We start from the raw sequence: 17,655 nt of genomic DNA, 5'->3' as shown, positions 1-17,655 counted from the left end.
CTACTGAAGCCACTACTTTGCTTCCTGGAATAATAAAACAGGGAGTATATGATTTCAACATGTGCCTGTTTGCATTGTAAAATTGTTCTACTTTCCTGTTCAAGTTTTATTTCCTATTTTATGTATACTTGTATCGAAAGATGGCATTTCTATTTCAGTGATGATTAATATGAAAAAAAAAATGTTTCAGTTTTAACAAAGAATTAGGGTTTTAAAAACTTTATTTATAATCTAACTATTTAATAAACAATTTGTAGAAAATAATATTTCAAAGTATATTGGGTGTTGGGATAGTTTTATAAAGATAAATTACTCTTATTAGACAATTATTAATAAATTTAATTAATTACTGATTAATGGCAAGTCGAAGTATTCCTTTGTGATTTGAAATAAGGAAAAGAAACCTCTAATGACGATTTATTGAAAATTTGGTGTGGCTGTTGCTGATATTTTTTTCAATGTTTGTTGTTATTTTATTAGAATATCTAAACAATAAAAAAAGTTATTGCTAGAAAGTTTTAATTAGTGTTTAAAAATTATCGAATTTTTCATTTACCCTACAGGCTTTTAAAAGGTTAATAAAGAGATTTCAAAGAAATAAATCCATCGAATATTTAATCATGTTAATTTTTAATGTCATGGTTTAAATAAATTTCTTCACATTTTATTTTTTATCATTAACTTCAGCTTTGTACTTTATTCTTTTTATCAAAATAACCTTTTTAAAGAGTTTTTAATTTTTTTTTAAAATTTTGCACCCCTTTAAGGTACATTAAGCAAAAAGAATGTAACATTATAATAACATTTTTCATGTATTATTGATAATATTAAAATTATTTTTTATGCGGCAAAATTTTATTCTATTAAATGAATAACGAAATATGTTATTGAATAAAACGGATTCAAACACTTCAAAGGCCATCTTACAATGAAAAAATCCTATTACATTATTTAATTTAATTATATTCTTATTATTTTATTTTATTAATCGAAAGAAGATCGGTGATACAACTACAAATTTTTGTTAATAATTTTGACGTCTTATATCTTACTGTGAAATCAATGTGTCTTTTAAGATACACGATGGATAGTAAAATTAATTTTATTTTGTATACTTCTGTGTAATAAATTAATATGTGAATAAAATTAGATGGAGTTGCTTTCCCCGAAACTTTTCTGTTTATTATTTAATAAATTAACTTTTCTAATATTAGCCGCATGTCAAAGACGAACAATAGTTACGGAAAAATGTATTAGCAAGGCAACTTTGGCGCATAATCGCTAAAAAATAGTAAATAAACAAGTTCCAAAATTCCGAATGTATTTATGAATTTTCAGCATTATTTTTAATTTGGAAATTAGGTTTATTTACCTCAAAATTAAGCATGCATGTAAATATTTAAATTTGATATTTTTAAAAGACAATTCTTTCTTCTTTTAAAACAAGACAATTCTAATCTCAATATTTTAAATTATGTTTTCCAAAATGCTAAAACCAACTTTTAGGTTCGTTATTTTAAATAATCAAATATAAAAATGATAATGTCGAATTCCTGCAAACAGTTTATTCATCTTTTAATTTAATTATTCTAGCTTAAATAATTCCTAATTAATACAAAATTCGGATCGTATTTCTTGAACTATTTAGCAAACCGAACTTTTCAAAGGAAATCTTATAATATTTCAAGCAATAATTTCTATGTTCGGTACTCTTTTCAATTAAAGATAAAAATCTTAATTATCAGGCAAATGATTTTTATTAACATAGCAAATTATTAACATCAGAAAACTTGATTTTCATTTCCTTAGAGCATACAATGCAGAATTTAATAATTCAATAACTATAAAGATATCTCGCAACTGTAACTTTGCCTTTGGGGTTGAATTTCTAAGAACTTTTCAAAGAAAGTTTTGGCATCCAAATCAACTGACTTCTAATTGTTAAAAGTGTAATGATTCGTTTTTAAAAAGTTTCGTTTTAATTATGGAATCATTTCTATTTAATGAGGTGCTAGTAAAATTTCTATTTAATTTGTGCAGTTTAAAGGCGGAATAAATAACAGAAATTAAAAAAAAAATGTATATAAATTAAAGTCGAATCTTTATTTCAATTTAGAGCTGCATTATTTATGTTTCTTGATTAAATTAACCACAAGTAATGTAGATAAAACTCTACTATTCCGCGGGGTGCCTTTTATTTATTGCTTTATGATTAATTAAGGTTTTACACTTCTAACAATTAGCAATTCGCTTTGTTGCTAAAGTATTTTGATCTTTTAAAATATCGTTTGGCTTTGGAAAATATAATAATAAATTAGTGAACCGTTTTTCATTTTTTCAGTTTTAAGGAAACCTTTAATAAGTCCAATTAATTTCTTCCCACAATAGTATATTTTTCAAAGCAGCTTGAATATTATTTCTATAAATTTTTAATCGTACCTTAATAGTCCTTTGTACAGCAAGTGTGTGACATAGTAAGAGTAATTTGTGACTGAAGCATAATACATTTTAACTTTTCTTTATATTTGGTGGTTTACATTGAAATAAAGATATTAATATATATTACAAATCTATAAAATTGTTTTCTTGCAATGTTAACAGAGTTCGTTGAAAAGAGAAATTTACAAATATTTTTATGGGGTTTAAATGTCATGGTCCCTAACATTTCTCCTAACATGACCCTTCAGCTACCATTCGAAAATTTCGTGATGAATTTGGGACAAAAATGAAGGTTTTAAAAAATCCAAGAATTTCTGCTGTATCTTTATTATAACCGAGATCTTCAGATTCTTCTAGAAATTCCCATACCTTTTCGGAGTCGTTAAAAAAAAAGTGTTCAAATGACGATGAATTCTGTTTAGATTGTTATCACATGACGAGCTGATCCACCAAGTGTTATTATGCTGTCTTTGCTATTGAAGTGGTAATTTGCTATCTGTGAACGTGTTATTAATCTCTGCAATTGCTATTCTTTGTGTATACCTCAGCTATGTTTTTGTTTCTGTGCTTATATTTTTCGTGGCGTAAAACGTTGTTTGCCATTATCCTGCTTGCTGTTTTAAACACATCGGAAGTGAAAATTAATTAAAAAAAATATTTGTAAAGATTAAAATTTATTTGTAAAAATTAAAATTTAAATAAATACATAAAAATAATTTATTATCAATTTTATCGTAATTTTTCGAAATTACAATCTAACGAATTAATTTGCAGAAGATTTGTTTTCTTTCATTTAACTGTAATTTAGCCGTTTCAAATATCTATCTTAAAATATTTTTTTAAACTACATAGTGAAATTTTTGATATCCATTAACTGTAACTTTTTCGCTTTTATGGGTAAGAGCATTTGTCGCTATATCCCTCACTGTTTATATTCAAGTTCAATTCAAGTACATAGTGGAATGCAGAGATTTTCTTTTATCGCAAAATTTTTCTAACAAATATTTTATAAAATGTCTGCCTATTGGTATACATGATTTTATGCGCCGAGAAATTGAGACCCGCATAAAAGGCAATTGTGAGCGTCACAAAGACAGACTACTTTTTATCACAGTCTATTAAAGCGTTATTTAAGGACATTTATGGGTTTTTCTTGACACGTTATCACCATCAATTTGTATATGGCCCCTATTTTTACAGAAGAAACAGCGTTTTACATGATATGAAAAATGGCATAAGGTATTTTTTTTTCTTTATTATAATTTATTTGGTTTTAAAGATTTAATTTGGATTTTACAGTATTGCGGGTTTTTCAAATTATCTAGTTGAATAGAAAAGAAAAAGTTTCTGACTCAGCAAATTTGTCGAAAGGGACCACATAAAAATTTTTAAAAAATGTGACATTTTAAAAATTAACGGCAATTCTTTTTATTAGTCTTATTCTGTACCTTATTTTGAACTCTTTTGTATTTACACAGTCCAATTATCTCTAATAGGTAAAGAATTAAACCGCGTTTCAATCTTTTTGAGGCATCCTGTATACATATGTATATATACCGCAATTGAAATACAGGATACCGCAAGTGAAACGGGAATTTTATAGCAAACATAATAGAACAGTGATTAGATACTTTCAGAATTGAATTTTCTTATTCCCGTTTCAATATACAAATCTGCAAGTAAGTATGACAAGATTCACTAGCTCGTTACACATCTTTAGCTATTGATACTTTCTCTATCGACATCAGGGAATCGGATTCCTGTTAAACCTTCTGGATTACCGACTAGAATAGAAAATCAATTTTTAAACAGACAGTTTGTGGGGAGTAAATTCTCTTGGAATCTATATCTTTTTTTTTTTCCTAACCCACCTAAAAATGTAGCTACTTTGTAGAGTTCTATTCCATTTCGAAAGAGAAAACAGTGTTTCTTGTTCAAATTAAATTGGAAGATACTCTCAAGTTAGAGGAAAGAGTCTCCATTTCGATTTCCTGAAATTGATTGAGTGCGAGATTGGAGAAGATCTGTCTGACAAGTTCTGATATTCTGCCTGGGAATGGTTCTGTGATTAGTGATGGCAGAAGTTGTTTTTACTGGAAAAGGAGAGAGCATTTTTTTTTTGCACTTATTTCGATGATATGTAAATTTTGAAACATATCAAAAAGGGTTGTCACTTCCTTGAAAAAGTTTTTTTTTTTTTTTTTTTTTTTGCCTACTTTTTGGAGTTTTGATTATTTTTAGAGAGCTAGAAACATTTCAAATTTCGGACTGAAGACATTTGAACGAAACTTTGTTCCTTTCGGTATTAATTTTGAAATTATTAAATTATTTAAGCTACTTTGATTTTATACTATTTCAATTAATAAAATGATCAAAAATTCGTTATAAAATCATATTTTTCGTCCATTACATTTTATTTCAAAAGATATTTCTGACATATAAATTTATAAACTCTTTCTATTATCGTTTTTTAATCTTAATCAATTTCATTTAGTAACCATCAACACGCCATTACTTTTCTGTAATCAATGTAAAGTTAAAATCTTTCCTTTGTCGATCTTGAATAACCAAATAATCTGCAATATTTTTTAAAAAATTATTTCAGATTTTTCCATACTAGAAAGTAAGATGAAAAATACAAATCGAATAATAATTTCTCTTCCAATCTAAAGGCCAGTAAGACCAATTTAAATTAAACTATTCTTAATACAAAAAACAAAAACCCCTTAAATGAATTTGATAATCATGCTTCTTTTAATGGTGCAAGAATATACCTTACACACACTGAAACTAATTAAAATATTCCTTTTTTACTTAATAAAACTAACAATCGTTTTTAAGGAAGGTACGTTTTCTACTTTTAAAACAAAATGATTCTTGTTTTAGACTTGAAAGCGAATAATATTTTTAAAGCATGGCACTTAAAATTTATAATTTCATTCTAAAAAAACGTATTATTCATTTTAAATGTAATAAATTAACTAATTCGTGCAAAGAGAGAGAGAGAGAGAGAGAGAGAGATAAAAAGTGTTTGTCAGATTTTGAATTTAAGAATAATATAGAGTTATTGGCGAAGAAAAATGAGATTTGCTGTAAAATTCTTCTTAAGAGGAACTTTAATTTTCTCCACTAAAAAAATGTTCAACATTTTGCTCGGATCTTAAAAACTCAATACAGTCTTGCAAAAACATTATTATTATGACGTACAATCCACGCACTTTTCAATGTATATGTATTTTATATTTTATTTCCTATTTAAATTATTCTTTAATTCAATTTAAGTATTATAAAGCAAGATTTTAAAATGAATTGGATTATATCAATAATTTGTGGCTTCAGGATTTCTATGACAGCAACGCTGGAAGCAATATTGTACAAGGAATATCTTCAATACATTCCACTTTAATTTTGCAGGTTTTTACAACTGACAATTAATTTTTCGAATGATTCCTTAAGTAGTTATTACTTTTACTAGTCAAAAATAAATTTATATTTTCGACTGGAAATCAATTCAACTTCCAAGTTGGATAAGTTTTCTTTATGCAATTACATTTAGTGAGAAATCGTACCGAAATAGTGTAAATAGGAGACCTTACATTAACCCTTCAAGTACATATTTATTTGAAAAAGTTCTGCATTTATAGCACATTTAATTCTTTATGCATGTGAAAAGAGTAGATATATGTAAAATACTACAAGTGATGTTCAAATGAAAAGGTACGAAACGATACTGTGGATATAAAGGAAGACTTTATTCAAAGTATGCATCATAAGTCTGAGCACAACGATCCCATTGATTAACGAGCCAAAAGATTCCTTATTCCTAGAATTTCTGCCACCATGACGAGACCTAGTCCTTCACTGCGTCCTTGAATTCGCCATCCGAGTTGAAGCGCTTCCTTTCAGATGTTTTTTCAGGGGACCAAACACATGAAAATCACAGGGAGACATGTCCGTGGTCTAGGGCGAATGGTCGAGATGCTCCCACTTGAACTTGGCCAGTTCCGCGTGTGTGACCCTGGAGACGTGAGGACGCGCGTTATCATGGAACAGAACCACACCCTCCATGAGTAACCCCGGTCTTTTGTGCTTGATGGACTTGCGTAGTCTTCAGAGCGTCTCACAGTACACATCGGAGTTAATGGTTCTTCTGTGCTCGAGGAATTCAACAAGTAGAGAATATTGGACGGCGCTCTTTATAAGATCCTCTGCTCTCTCCTGCGCCTGCGCATGCTCCGATGTGTGTTCTCCAGTTGCATCCCTAGATGTCTCGCTACGTTCTCCCACAGCGGCACAGGCAAATATGTTAACGGTTACGTTGTTACGACGTTTCGTACCTTTTCATTTGAATACCCCATGTAGTATCTCATCAGTTCAATTATTGGAATGTTGTTCTGGAATTCGAGTCATTACGGTTTGAAGTTCAATTCATTTTTATATTTTCTGGTTTTCTTGCTGTCACACTAAAGACTATATGTCACATTGAATAGTATAGACTAAATTTGTTTTTTGCCTTTATTTGCCAGATACCTTCAAGAAATCTCAAACAGCCTTCCTGTTATTTATTCGAAGTTTCTAGGAAATGAATTCATTAGTAATAGGATTATATGTTTCATATCTGATTAACAATTCAGTGAGAGGAATAACAAGAAAATTAAAATCTACTGCAGAAATTGTATGAACTTTATGCAATGAGCTGCTCTTCTATAATATATTCTATCGCGTTCAGATATATCTAGATTTTAATAAATTTTTTAAAAAAAACTTAATTTATTGAATTGACTTTTGAGTTGACGAACTTTACACAGAAAAGATTTAAGGACATTTAAAACTTACGTTTATAAATGATATTATTCAAATGTTAAATGACGTAAATGATAAAGGAAATCCTTTGGATCAGCGCCCGATTTTTTCCATTGGGTGTGGAATACTTGTATCAAATATCAGAGGTTCTAGCACCTCGAACGTACTTGAATATTCTCAAAACAACTATCAAATTGTTTTGCCTAGTATCCTATCATTAATTTTGATACCAATAAAACAGAATTTCCATTTCTTTCATATTTTAGTAAAATGTATCTAATATAAAAAATAAATGCACTTCAAAAATAGATTTCAGCCATTTTTTTTTTTTTTTAGAAAAAAGATGAATCTAATCTCAAAAATGGAGAGAGAGAGAGATCCAAGAATTTTTTTTCTATAAGAATAATTATTTTCCTGTTTCCAATATCTGATAAAAGAATGCCGAGACCACCTAGTAATAAAACTGATATAGCCATTTCAAAAATAACACGATAAAGATAGTACAAAAATATAAATACATTAACCAAAGCTTATCCTGCAGTTATATTAGACCCAACACCTGGCCTCATACGCAAATTTAACATATAAATAGATTTCTCACGTGTATATTTATAAAAAAATTGATCTTTCATTTGTAAACCGCAGTGCCTTCGTAGGAATTGTCTGTATAAAACATAATTATTTATGTTTTTAATGTATATAAAAATACATTATTTCAAATAAATGAACACAGATATATCCAGACAATATTCACTTACACGATATGAAAAAGAAGACAGTAGCTTTTCTTTACAACATATAGCATACAGCCAAAAATAGTCGTGACTGTATCAGGGTATGGATTATTGATATAGATGTCATTATTTTGGCAACATCTATTTATTCTAAAATTCAAAATTCTGTCGAAATTTGGATAACTTTGACCAGGGAAGAAAATTTGTTACTCGTGATATATCTTTCCAATTGTTACCTGAAATATGTAATAATGCACAGGCATTTCATTTAATCATTAGAAGGTGACATCCGTTTTGCCATTTTATGAAATAGATAAAGCGGGGGAAATGGAAATATGATAAATTTCCTTGGCGTCAATTATAATCAATTGGCAACTCTCCAGAAGATTCTCTGATGCCAACTGTGCAGATATTTGTGACACTTCTATATACGATACAACATTATAATTAATTACAGTCAACGTCTGCTAACGTTTTTTCTTCGCCATGGCTGATGGAGTCATTGAGGTAATATCACCAACCAAAATTACGCTGTTTCAGAAATACAGATATAGTCTAGGCATTGACTGGAAGCATGGTCTAAAAAATATTTTGAACTATCATTACTGGAAAATGGAATTTCCATTTTTCTGTAATGGAAAATGGAAGTAACTTCTATTCATAAAAAAGTTCTGATGGAGGTTATCTCCCTCTATTGAAATAATTCCAGATGTACTAAAACGTGGTGAAGCAGTGGTTAAAAATGAATATATATTCTGTGACGAAAGAAAGAAAGAAGTGGTTAAAAATGCAAATGTTGTAGAAACGAATTTCAAAGTCATTAGTTATGCCAGAAGGGCCGATGATTCCAAATTGACTGGCGCAGTTTAGCCAAGGTTGGCTCTTGCGCCACTAAAACTCACAACCAACTCCAACTCCATTCCAAATTGATATTTAAGAAATTTGATTTATTATAGGAAACTTAAAGCAAGAATAACTTTCGTATAATTTATTTTTGTGTAATTTTATTTATTGAGCAAAAAATATTTATCGATATCTCTCAATTGTTAATTCAGGCTGAATATATTTAGCACGTTACATTCTAAATTTACAGATAGTATATTTTACGTTACTCCATAAGGAATATTGTTTATATACTATCTGTTTGTTTGATGATCATATTATGTAAGTTATTTAAATCGTCTCTTTAATGTACTTACAGGATTTCGAATATAATAACACAATAGAAAAATTAATTAATTTCATTTAGTTCTTCGAATTCCTATAAAAGTATAATGCCCAATAATAGCCTTATTAGATCTTCAAGATATTGCCAAGTATTAGTAGTAAAAGTATTGAAGAAAAATTCTGAAATAATGTCCAATATCTTGTCTAATAGGGATATCTGCTGTTATAATTAATAATGGCTATTAAATTGATATTATTAAACTTGCTATTAATAAACAGATAATCCGTTACATTAGAAATGCTAAATAAATTAAGCATAAAAATTTATAGTGATTTAATGTCTTTCTTTCCTGCCGCCATTTTGATGACGTCATATCGCATAAATGTGGTATCTGAAATTTGGCGGTCTTGGCGATTTTGTTTTTATGCTCATAATTACAGTGTAAGTGTAGTCTCCCCAAAACTTCCTCGCGCACTCTCTAAAAAAGTGCTATATTCCTTCCCCTTCCCCGTATAAAATTATGGACCTTGAATATGACCTTGAAAAATAGTTACCTTGTGGATATTGGTAAGGGGGAAAATAATTATTGATTATAGATAACTGGTACAAATGTAGCATTTTTAATGGCTCGATTAGGATATTTTTTGGCTATTGATCCCTGATATGTGGTTACTACAGAAGTAACCACATATCAAAATATCCATATGTCCAAAATATATATTTGAACACTTTTTTACAACCATTTAAAGCCACTATTTGAAATAGAATTTCAACAGTAGTCACAAGATTATATACCAAATTTCATTTATTTAAGACATTGTGTTTTAGAATTAGCAGCGTTTGCATGTATTCGAAAGTAAGAGTAGACAGACGACCAATTCTTTTCACAGATTTTTTTATCGAAACTTTCGATTCTAAAACTGTGAACCAAATTTTAGCTATTAAGTTGTTAAATTGTTGAATGATCACATTTGCATGTAAGAAAAAACACTGTCTGTCAGACAGTAAACATATCGACGAATTTTTGTTCAAAAGTTGATGCAAATTTATATTTTATGCAATAAACCTGCATGTAAAAAGTTATTTATCAATTACTTTGAAGCCCATCATGATCATTTATGCTCAAACAGCCGGACAGTCAGACTTTCTCTGAAGGGATTTCGTTCGCAATTTGACTTGAAATCTACATTTTTTGTGTAAAGATATTATGCTGAATTTTATTCCATCAAGCTCAAAGTATTTTTTTTGATTAATCATATTCATAGAGTGACATAAATCCAAAAATGTGTTTTCCGAACTCTGGGATGTTTGAAAACGTGGAAACGTGAAAATGTTGAAACTTCATAAAAATCTCGAAGCTGAATCTTTTGAAGATTACAATATTTTCTCTTTCTCACTTCGTGTACAAGAAAGTAAAAATGTTACAAATATAGAAAAAGATTCAAGAGTTCATATTTAAATAGTGTTAAAAGACATCTTTTTTATTTTAGATTCCGTTCTTCTAAACTTAGTAGGCCACATATACTGTACAATGCTGTATGACATTAAACAATATTCGCAATATTATATAATATGGAAGAATATTAAATGATATAATATAATACCGCGCAATATTGTAAATATTGATGAATATTAAATGATATACTATAATATCACACAATATTGCATATTATTGATAAATATTAAGTAATATAATGTAATATCGCAAAATATTGCATAATGTTGATGAATATTAAACGATATAATGTAATATTGCACAATATTGCATAATATTGATAAATATTAAATAATCTGATATAATATCGCACAATATTGTATAATAATGATGAATGTTATCGATATTATGTAATATCGCACAATATTGATAAATATTAAATAATCTGATGTAATATCGAACAATATTGTATAATATTGATGGATATTAAATGATATAAACATAATATCGCAAATATATTATTAAGTTGAGGAATATTAAATTATATATTATAATATCGCACAATATTGTATAATATTATGAAAAAGGCTGTGCTGTAGAAGATACACAGTTCTTATTAACAAGTTCCTACCTGATTTATTCACTCATCAATCTTTTACGTCATTCAGGTTGACGATCAGATAGAATCGGAACATTACCACTCCATATATACTGTACATTATTTTATAAAATTAAACAATGTTCGCAATATTTTATACTATTGATGAATATTAAATGATATGATATAATATCGCACAATATTGTGTAATATTGATGAATATTAAATGATATGATATAATATCGCACAATATTGTGTAATATTGAGGAATATTAAATGATATAATATCGCACAATATTGTATAATATTGACGAACATTAAATGATATAATATAATATCGGACAGTATTGTATAATATTATGAAAGAGGATATACTGCAGAGGATAGACAATTGTTACTAACAAATTCCTACCAGATTCATTCGCTCGTCATTCAGGTTGACGTCTTCTCTATCAACATTGGGGAATCGGAACCCTGTTAACACGTTCAGGATTATCGACTCCGAAAGGAAAACAGTTTCCGGCAGACACAATTTGTGGAGAGCTAACAAACTCTGTAGAATCCGATATTTTTTCCCTTACTCGCTTCGAAATAGAACTTCTTCCTGAACACCTTTCTCCTCCAGAAGAGAAAACAGTCCTTCGCTTTCGAATTAAACTGGGGGAAACTTTCTAGTTTGAAGAGAGAGTTTCCATTTCGATTTCCTGGAGTGGATTGAAAGCGGGATCGAAGTAGATATATCTGACAGGATTTGACATTATGCCCGGAAATGGTTCTTTGATGACCGAAAGCCGATTTCGGTTTTGTTTGAGAGAGAGAAAGTACTTTCTAGGGGGGACACTACTTTCATGGTTTCGTATTTTAAATCCTTTCTAATAGTTCCGATGTTTCGCGCAATAATTCCTGGAAATCTTATCTTGTAAGTTTTTCAAAGAATTGACATGAATCAGCATATAAAGAAATAGATGAATTATAGAAAATACAATAAACGAATTTGATTATTATAACCTAGCCGCCTTTCTGACCATCTGATTTATTATTTTTAAAATTATTAATTAAATATTTTTCTTAACTTCATTGCTTCCTGTGAGAAACTATTTTAAATTTCAAATTTGATAGATTTATATTATCTGTTATATAAAAAGTATTACACCTTTCCATTCACTATATAATACTTCTATAATGTTCCACCATCTCGCCTAAAATGTGAATTTTAATAGGAAAAAGAATAACTGATTAAACTTCAACTAATACAATTTTTTCTTATGAAACTAAAAAAAAAATAATAAATTTAAAATATAAGAACAGAGAGTAAAGTTAATTAGCACTGAAGCTTTATACGTACTACAGAATATAACTCAGAGGACTATACAATATATTCTTTTATATATCCAGAAGGTTAATATATAATAACGCAAAGGTTTAAACAGTAAAAATTTTTCTGGTTCAACAAAAAAATTCAGTGCACTAAAAGAAGAACTAAATTTTGAAGTGATAAGAAGGAAAATGTATTTTTATATATCCAATTATTTTACATTAAAGAGTAGCAAAAGAGTTTAAAAATGAATGCACTCTAAAAACAACTTCATCATCGATTACTTATGAAGTTAAATTGTAATCGTACATGCAATAATTCTAAAAAAAATATATTAAAATCATCTTAAAATAGAAGTCTATTCATTGAGAAAAAAATTGAGCCATAACTTAACAATTTTGTCTTTAAAAAATACGGAGGAAAAAAAATAAGAAGAAATATCAATAGTAACATTATAATCAAATTGAGTTTTTGGTAATAATGAAATATGTAGTTGTAAAATACGCTAAAAATTGTTTTTAATATATATATATATATATATATATATATATATATATATATATATATATATGAAAGAAACTGGTAAATTGTAAAAAAAAAAAAATCTAATTTCTAGACATATAAAAATAATATTTGTTGAGTATTTTTCTTAGAAGTTACAGTGGAAAAAACGGCAAAATTTTATTTAATTTTCAGTTAATTAAAATTTTAAGAAAATAGGTTTCAGATGCCCATTTTCACATTCCAGCATGTGCTTAAAGTAATAGTTCTAAGTTAAATGGTATGGCATATAAAGCATTAACACACATACTTACACACACATAAATTTATCTTTATAATTAAAAGAGATATAGATGTAATGAGTTTTTTATAATTAATCTATTTAATACATTTAAATATATTAATTAATTATATATATTAATTTTTATATATATTACCAATATACTAAAAATTAATAGTTTAAAAATTTCTAGATTTTAATTATATTCATACATAATATAAAAGCAATGATTAAATTTTTGTTAAAATTTTTTCTTAAAATTCAGAAATTTAATTAACTGAGGAATTTATTTAACTCGATTATATAGGTATACATCGAAATATTTAATTGAAGAATCCTTTAATTATCCGACGTGCTGTTGGTATAAAAAGCAACATTATGATTCCAATTAAATTTACATAATGTGTTTTCTTTTTTCACTAGTTTTTTTGGCAAAGAAAATAAGTTCGAAGTTTTCCAATGAAGTCCTTGGTATCTTTAAAGAAACATGGAATGATTTCTTGAAAATTGACCACTATCATCTCTTAAATTAGCAAAAGGCAATTGCTTTCAGTTAATCATGAAGTGTGTGTAATTTCTAAATCAAGATATTATTACCATAGTTTACATACTCCTTGAAAGTAAACTATTTTCTCAAAAGATTTTACTCTTTTCTGACATTTTAAAAACGCCGTATAGTCGAAGTTTTGCGTTTTTTTTTAGTTGAATAAACGAAGTATTTTATTATTGTTATAATAATTAAGAAAGAATGTTGATTCGGGTGAAACAACGTATAAAGATAAATGATGAGTAAATGAGAAGCTTGTAAACGAAGTTTTAAAATAATTTATATATAATTTTCATAAATTATTTCTTAAAATAAACTTTATATAAAAATTTATATATAAAACATATAATATTTTTACCTGTTAGAATTTTCCTTTGTTTTTTAGGTCTTTAAATATGATGATAGATGGATTTAAGTTCTACATATAATAATAATGAATGTGTGTGTGTTGGTGTTTTACGCACTAGAACGTTTGTTCTATAGTTACCAAACTTGAGACTTGTACAGTTTGGAGAGTCAAAATGTGCAGTTTAGAACGATTTTTTACAAACTTAATAATAAATTTAATTAAAAATAAGGGAAATTTTTGCGTTTCTCTACGATAACTTCAAAAACTATTATTAAAATAAAATAATTTTTTATTAACTTAAAATTTAAATAATTATTTTTTAATAATAATAATAATTATTATTTTGTACAAATTTTTTTCCATTTTTAATTTTTTAAAAATAATTTCGGAACATATTTTTTAATAATTTATTTCATATAAAATTAATTAACCTGCACGAGCGTAGGACGAGCCGTGAGAAAAATTGACTTTTAAAAGGTATTGCCCTACGTTAACCAAAATTCGAATAAAGAAATAAAATTAACAGCCAACACAAAATAATAATAAAAAAATGAGTACGTGTGTGTGTGCGTGCATGCAGGATATCCATTCTAATGAACTCAACAGATAATTTATAAACCATTAGGTAATTGGAACTAATTTATAAGTATACAAATACATCTAATATATAAAATGATTTAAATGAAATAAATAATTATATTTTATTTAGTTTGATTGGATTAACTGGGAATTTCAAATTTTTATGCAAACTCTCTGTCCTGTGAGTCATAAGTTAATTTAAAAACACTATCAATTTAAATTTAAAAAAAAACTATTCATTTTACGATTAAAACTGACTGAGTTCAGAACATTTGAATACCATCAGTTTTCAAATGAAAGTTCAAATTTTAAGGCAATGGAGAAAAATCAGGGATATAAATTGTACAATGAACAAAATAATATAATGATTTTGAAATAATTTTAGTACGTGAATATCAAAAATCGAAGCTTAAAAATATTTTGTTGAATATGCCACTAAAAACACGATACATAAAATATTCAATTGAAACTTTCAGAGAGCTCTAATCCTGGCGAACTATCTAATCTTCAAAAGCGTCTGCTTTACAATTTGCGGGTCTTGAATTTAAAAAATAATTGATGTGATAAGAATAAGGTTACACCGAACTGATACAAAAAAGTTTATTTGGAAAAATTCATTGATGGGATTCATTTTCCAAACATAAACGAATAGTTTATGTTTGGAAAAATTCACTGATGGAACTTATATAAATAGTTTATGTTTGGAAAATTTACTCTGACTTAAATCAATCGATGATCCGTTTTCGGAGCCTGATGCAAGTTAAAACTTGCTGTCCTAACACAAATTCCTCACGGTGGCACCCATTGGCAATTTCAAGTGTGAGATGGCAGCAGAAAGGAGACCTTGTATTCGATCACTAATGTTATCTAATAATGTGTCCCAATAATGACATAATTCAAACGATGATTCATTTTCAGAGCTTAATGCTTTTGTCATCGGAGTTCGAAATCTTCACATTGTATGCGGTGGAAGATTGAAAAGTAGCTTGACAATAGAAAGGAGATGTTGCATTTGATCACTCCTGTTATATAATGATGTTAGCTAATAATTGATCTATTGATGCCAGCTAATAATGTTACCCTATAGTGATATAATTCAAACGATGATTCATTTTCAGAGCTTAATGCTTTTGTCATCGGAGTTCAAAATCTTCACATTGTATGCGGTGGAAGATTGAAAAGTAGCTTGACAACAGAAAGGAGATGTTGCATTTGATCACTCCTGTTATATAATGATGTTAGCTAATAATTGATCTATTGATGCCGGCTAATAATGTTACCCTATAGTGATATAATTCAAACGATGATTCATTTTCAAAGCTTAATGCTTTTGTCATCGGAGTTCGAAATCTTCACATTGTATGCGGTGGAAGATTGAAAAGTAGCTTGACAACAGAAAGGAGATGTTGTATTTGATCACTCCTGTTATATAATGATGTTAGCTAATAATTGATCTATTGATGCCGGCTAATAATGTTACCCTATAGTGATATAATTCAAACGATGATTCATTTTCAAAGCTTAATGCTTTTGTCATCGGAGTTCGAAATCTTCACATTGTATGCGGTGGAAGATTGAAAAGTAGCTTGACAACAGAAAGGAGATGTTGCATTTGATCACTCCTGTTATATAATGATGTTAGCTAATAATTGATCTATTGATGCCGGCTAATAATGTTACCCTATAGTGATATAATTCAAACGATGATTCATTTTCAAAGCTTAATGCTTTTGTCATCGGAGTTCGAAATCTTCACATTGTATGCGGTGGAAGATTGAAAAGTAGCTTGACAACAGAAAGGAGATGTTGCATTTGATCACTCCTGTTATATAATGATGTTAGCTAATAATTGATCTATTGATGCCGGCTAATAATGTTACCCTATAAAGATATAATTCAAACGATGATTCACTCTTAGAATTTGAAGCGCCTGCCATCGGAGTTCAGAATTGGTGGTATGCGATGGAAGTTTGGAGAGTAGCCAAGAAAGAATACCTTGATTTTATTTCAATTCAAAACAACGCGATCTCTTTCGAAATAGATCCTATGAAAATTCAAATCTAAAATGTCTCGAACCAGTAATGCTATGAGCAATAATGTTAACTGATAATGTGACCTGGTAATGTTAGTCATTTCCCTTTGTTTCAGAAAGCTTGATGTAACACAAATTTGCACTTAATTGTTCATTATATTTATATATCATATATCAGTTCATATTTAAACTAATTTAAATATAAATATGCCATATAAACGATATCAATTAAGTATATTTATTTTAACTTTTGTAAATTCAGTAGAAATATATAGATACTTACCACCGTTTTATTAAAGACAAACACCCTCGTTAATTAAAATCAAACTTCATTAAACATTTCTTTAAGAAAAATGTTTCACCTTTAACGCCTTCTCTGAAGGTGATAATAGGACATTTGTGGAAAATGGGATAATTCTTAGAAATTTGACCCAAGGGTAAAGTTACAATTCACAGAAATATTCATTTGCACAAATTAAATCATCAAATCTTACATAGGGATTTTCTAAGAAAACTGAAGTTAACATTTCTGAATGTTTGCGAAGTTAATGAAACCCATTTAACCGATAATTAAGGTTTCATCTTTTAATTTAGAGAGTACACAACAAATGCATTTGCTTGAATTAGTTTGAGATTTTTGTTAACAAATTTATTTTGCTGAATAATTGTGGAAAGTAATTCTATTTCTGTATTAATTAGTTGTGTTTTTGACTAAAGTAATTAAGTCAATAGCTGGATGATATTTGATAAATTAAAAGAATATTATTATCAATCATTCTAATTTAAATTTACTAAAGAACAAAGCAGATACTAGCATTTTTTGAGAAACTGCTTTCGTTTCTTAAGTCTGGAAATTATGTATGATGCCATGTCAA

The sequence above is a fragment of the Argiope bruennichi genome, chromosome 5 (assembly GCF_947563725.1).
Source record: "Argiope bruennichi chromosome 5, qqArgBrue1.1, whole genome shotgun sequence".
Classification (NCBI taxonomy): Eukaryota; Metazoa; Arthropoda; class Arachnida; order Araneae; family Araneidae; genus Argiope; species Argiope bruennichi.
Note: the sequence above shows the minus strand (reverse complement) of the source record.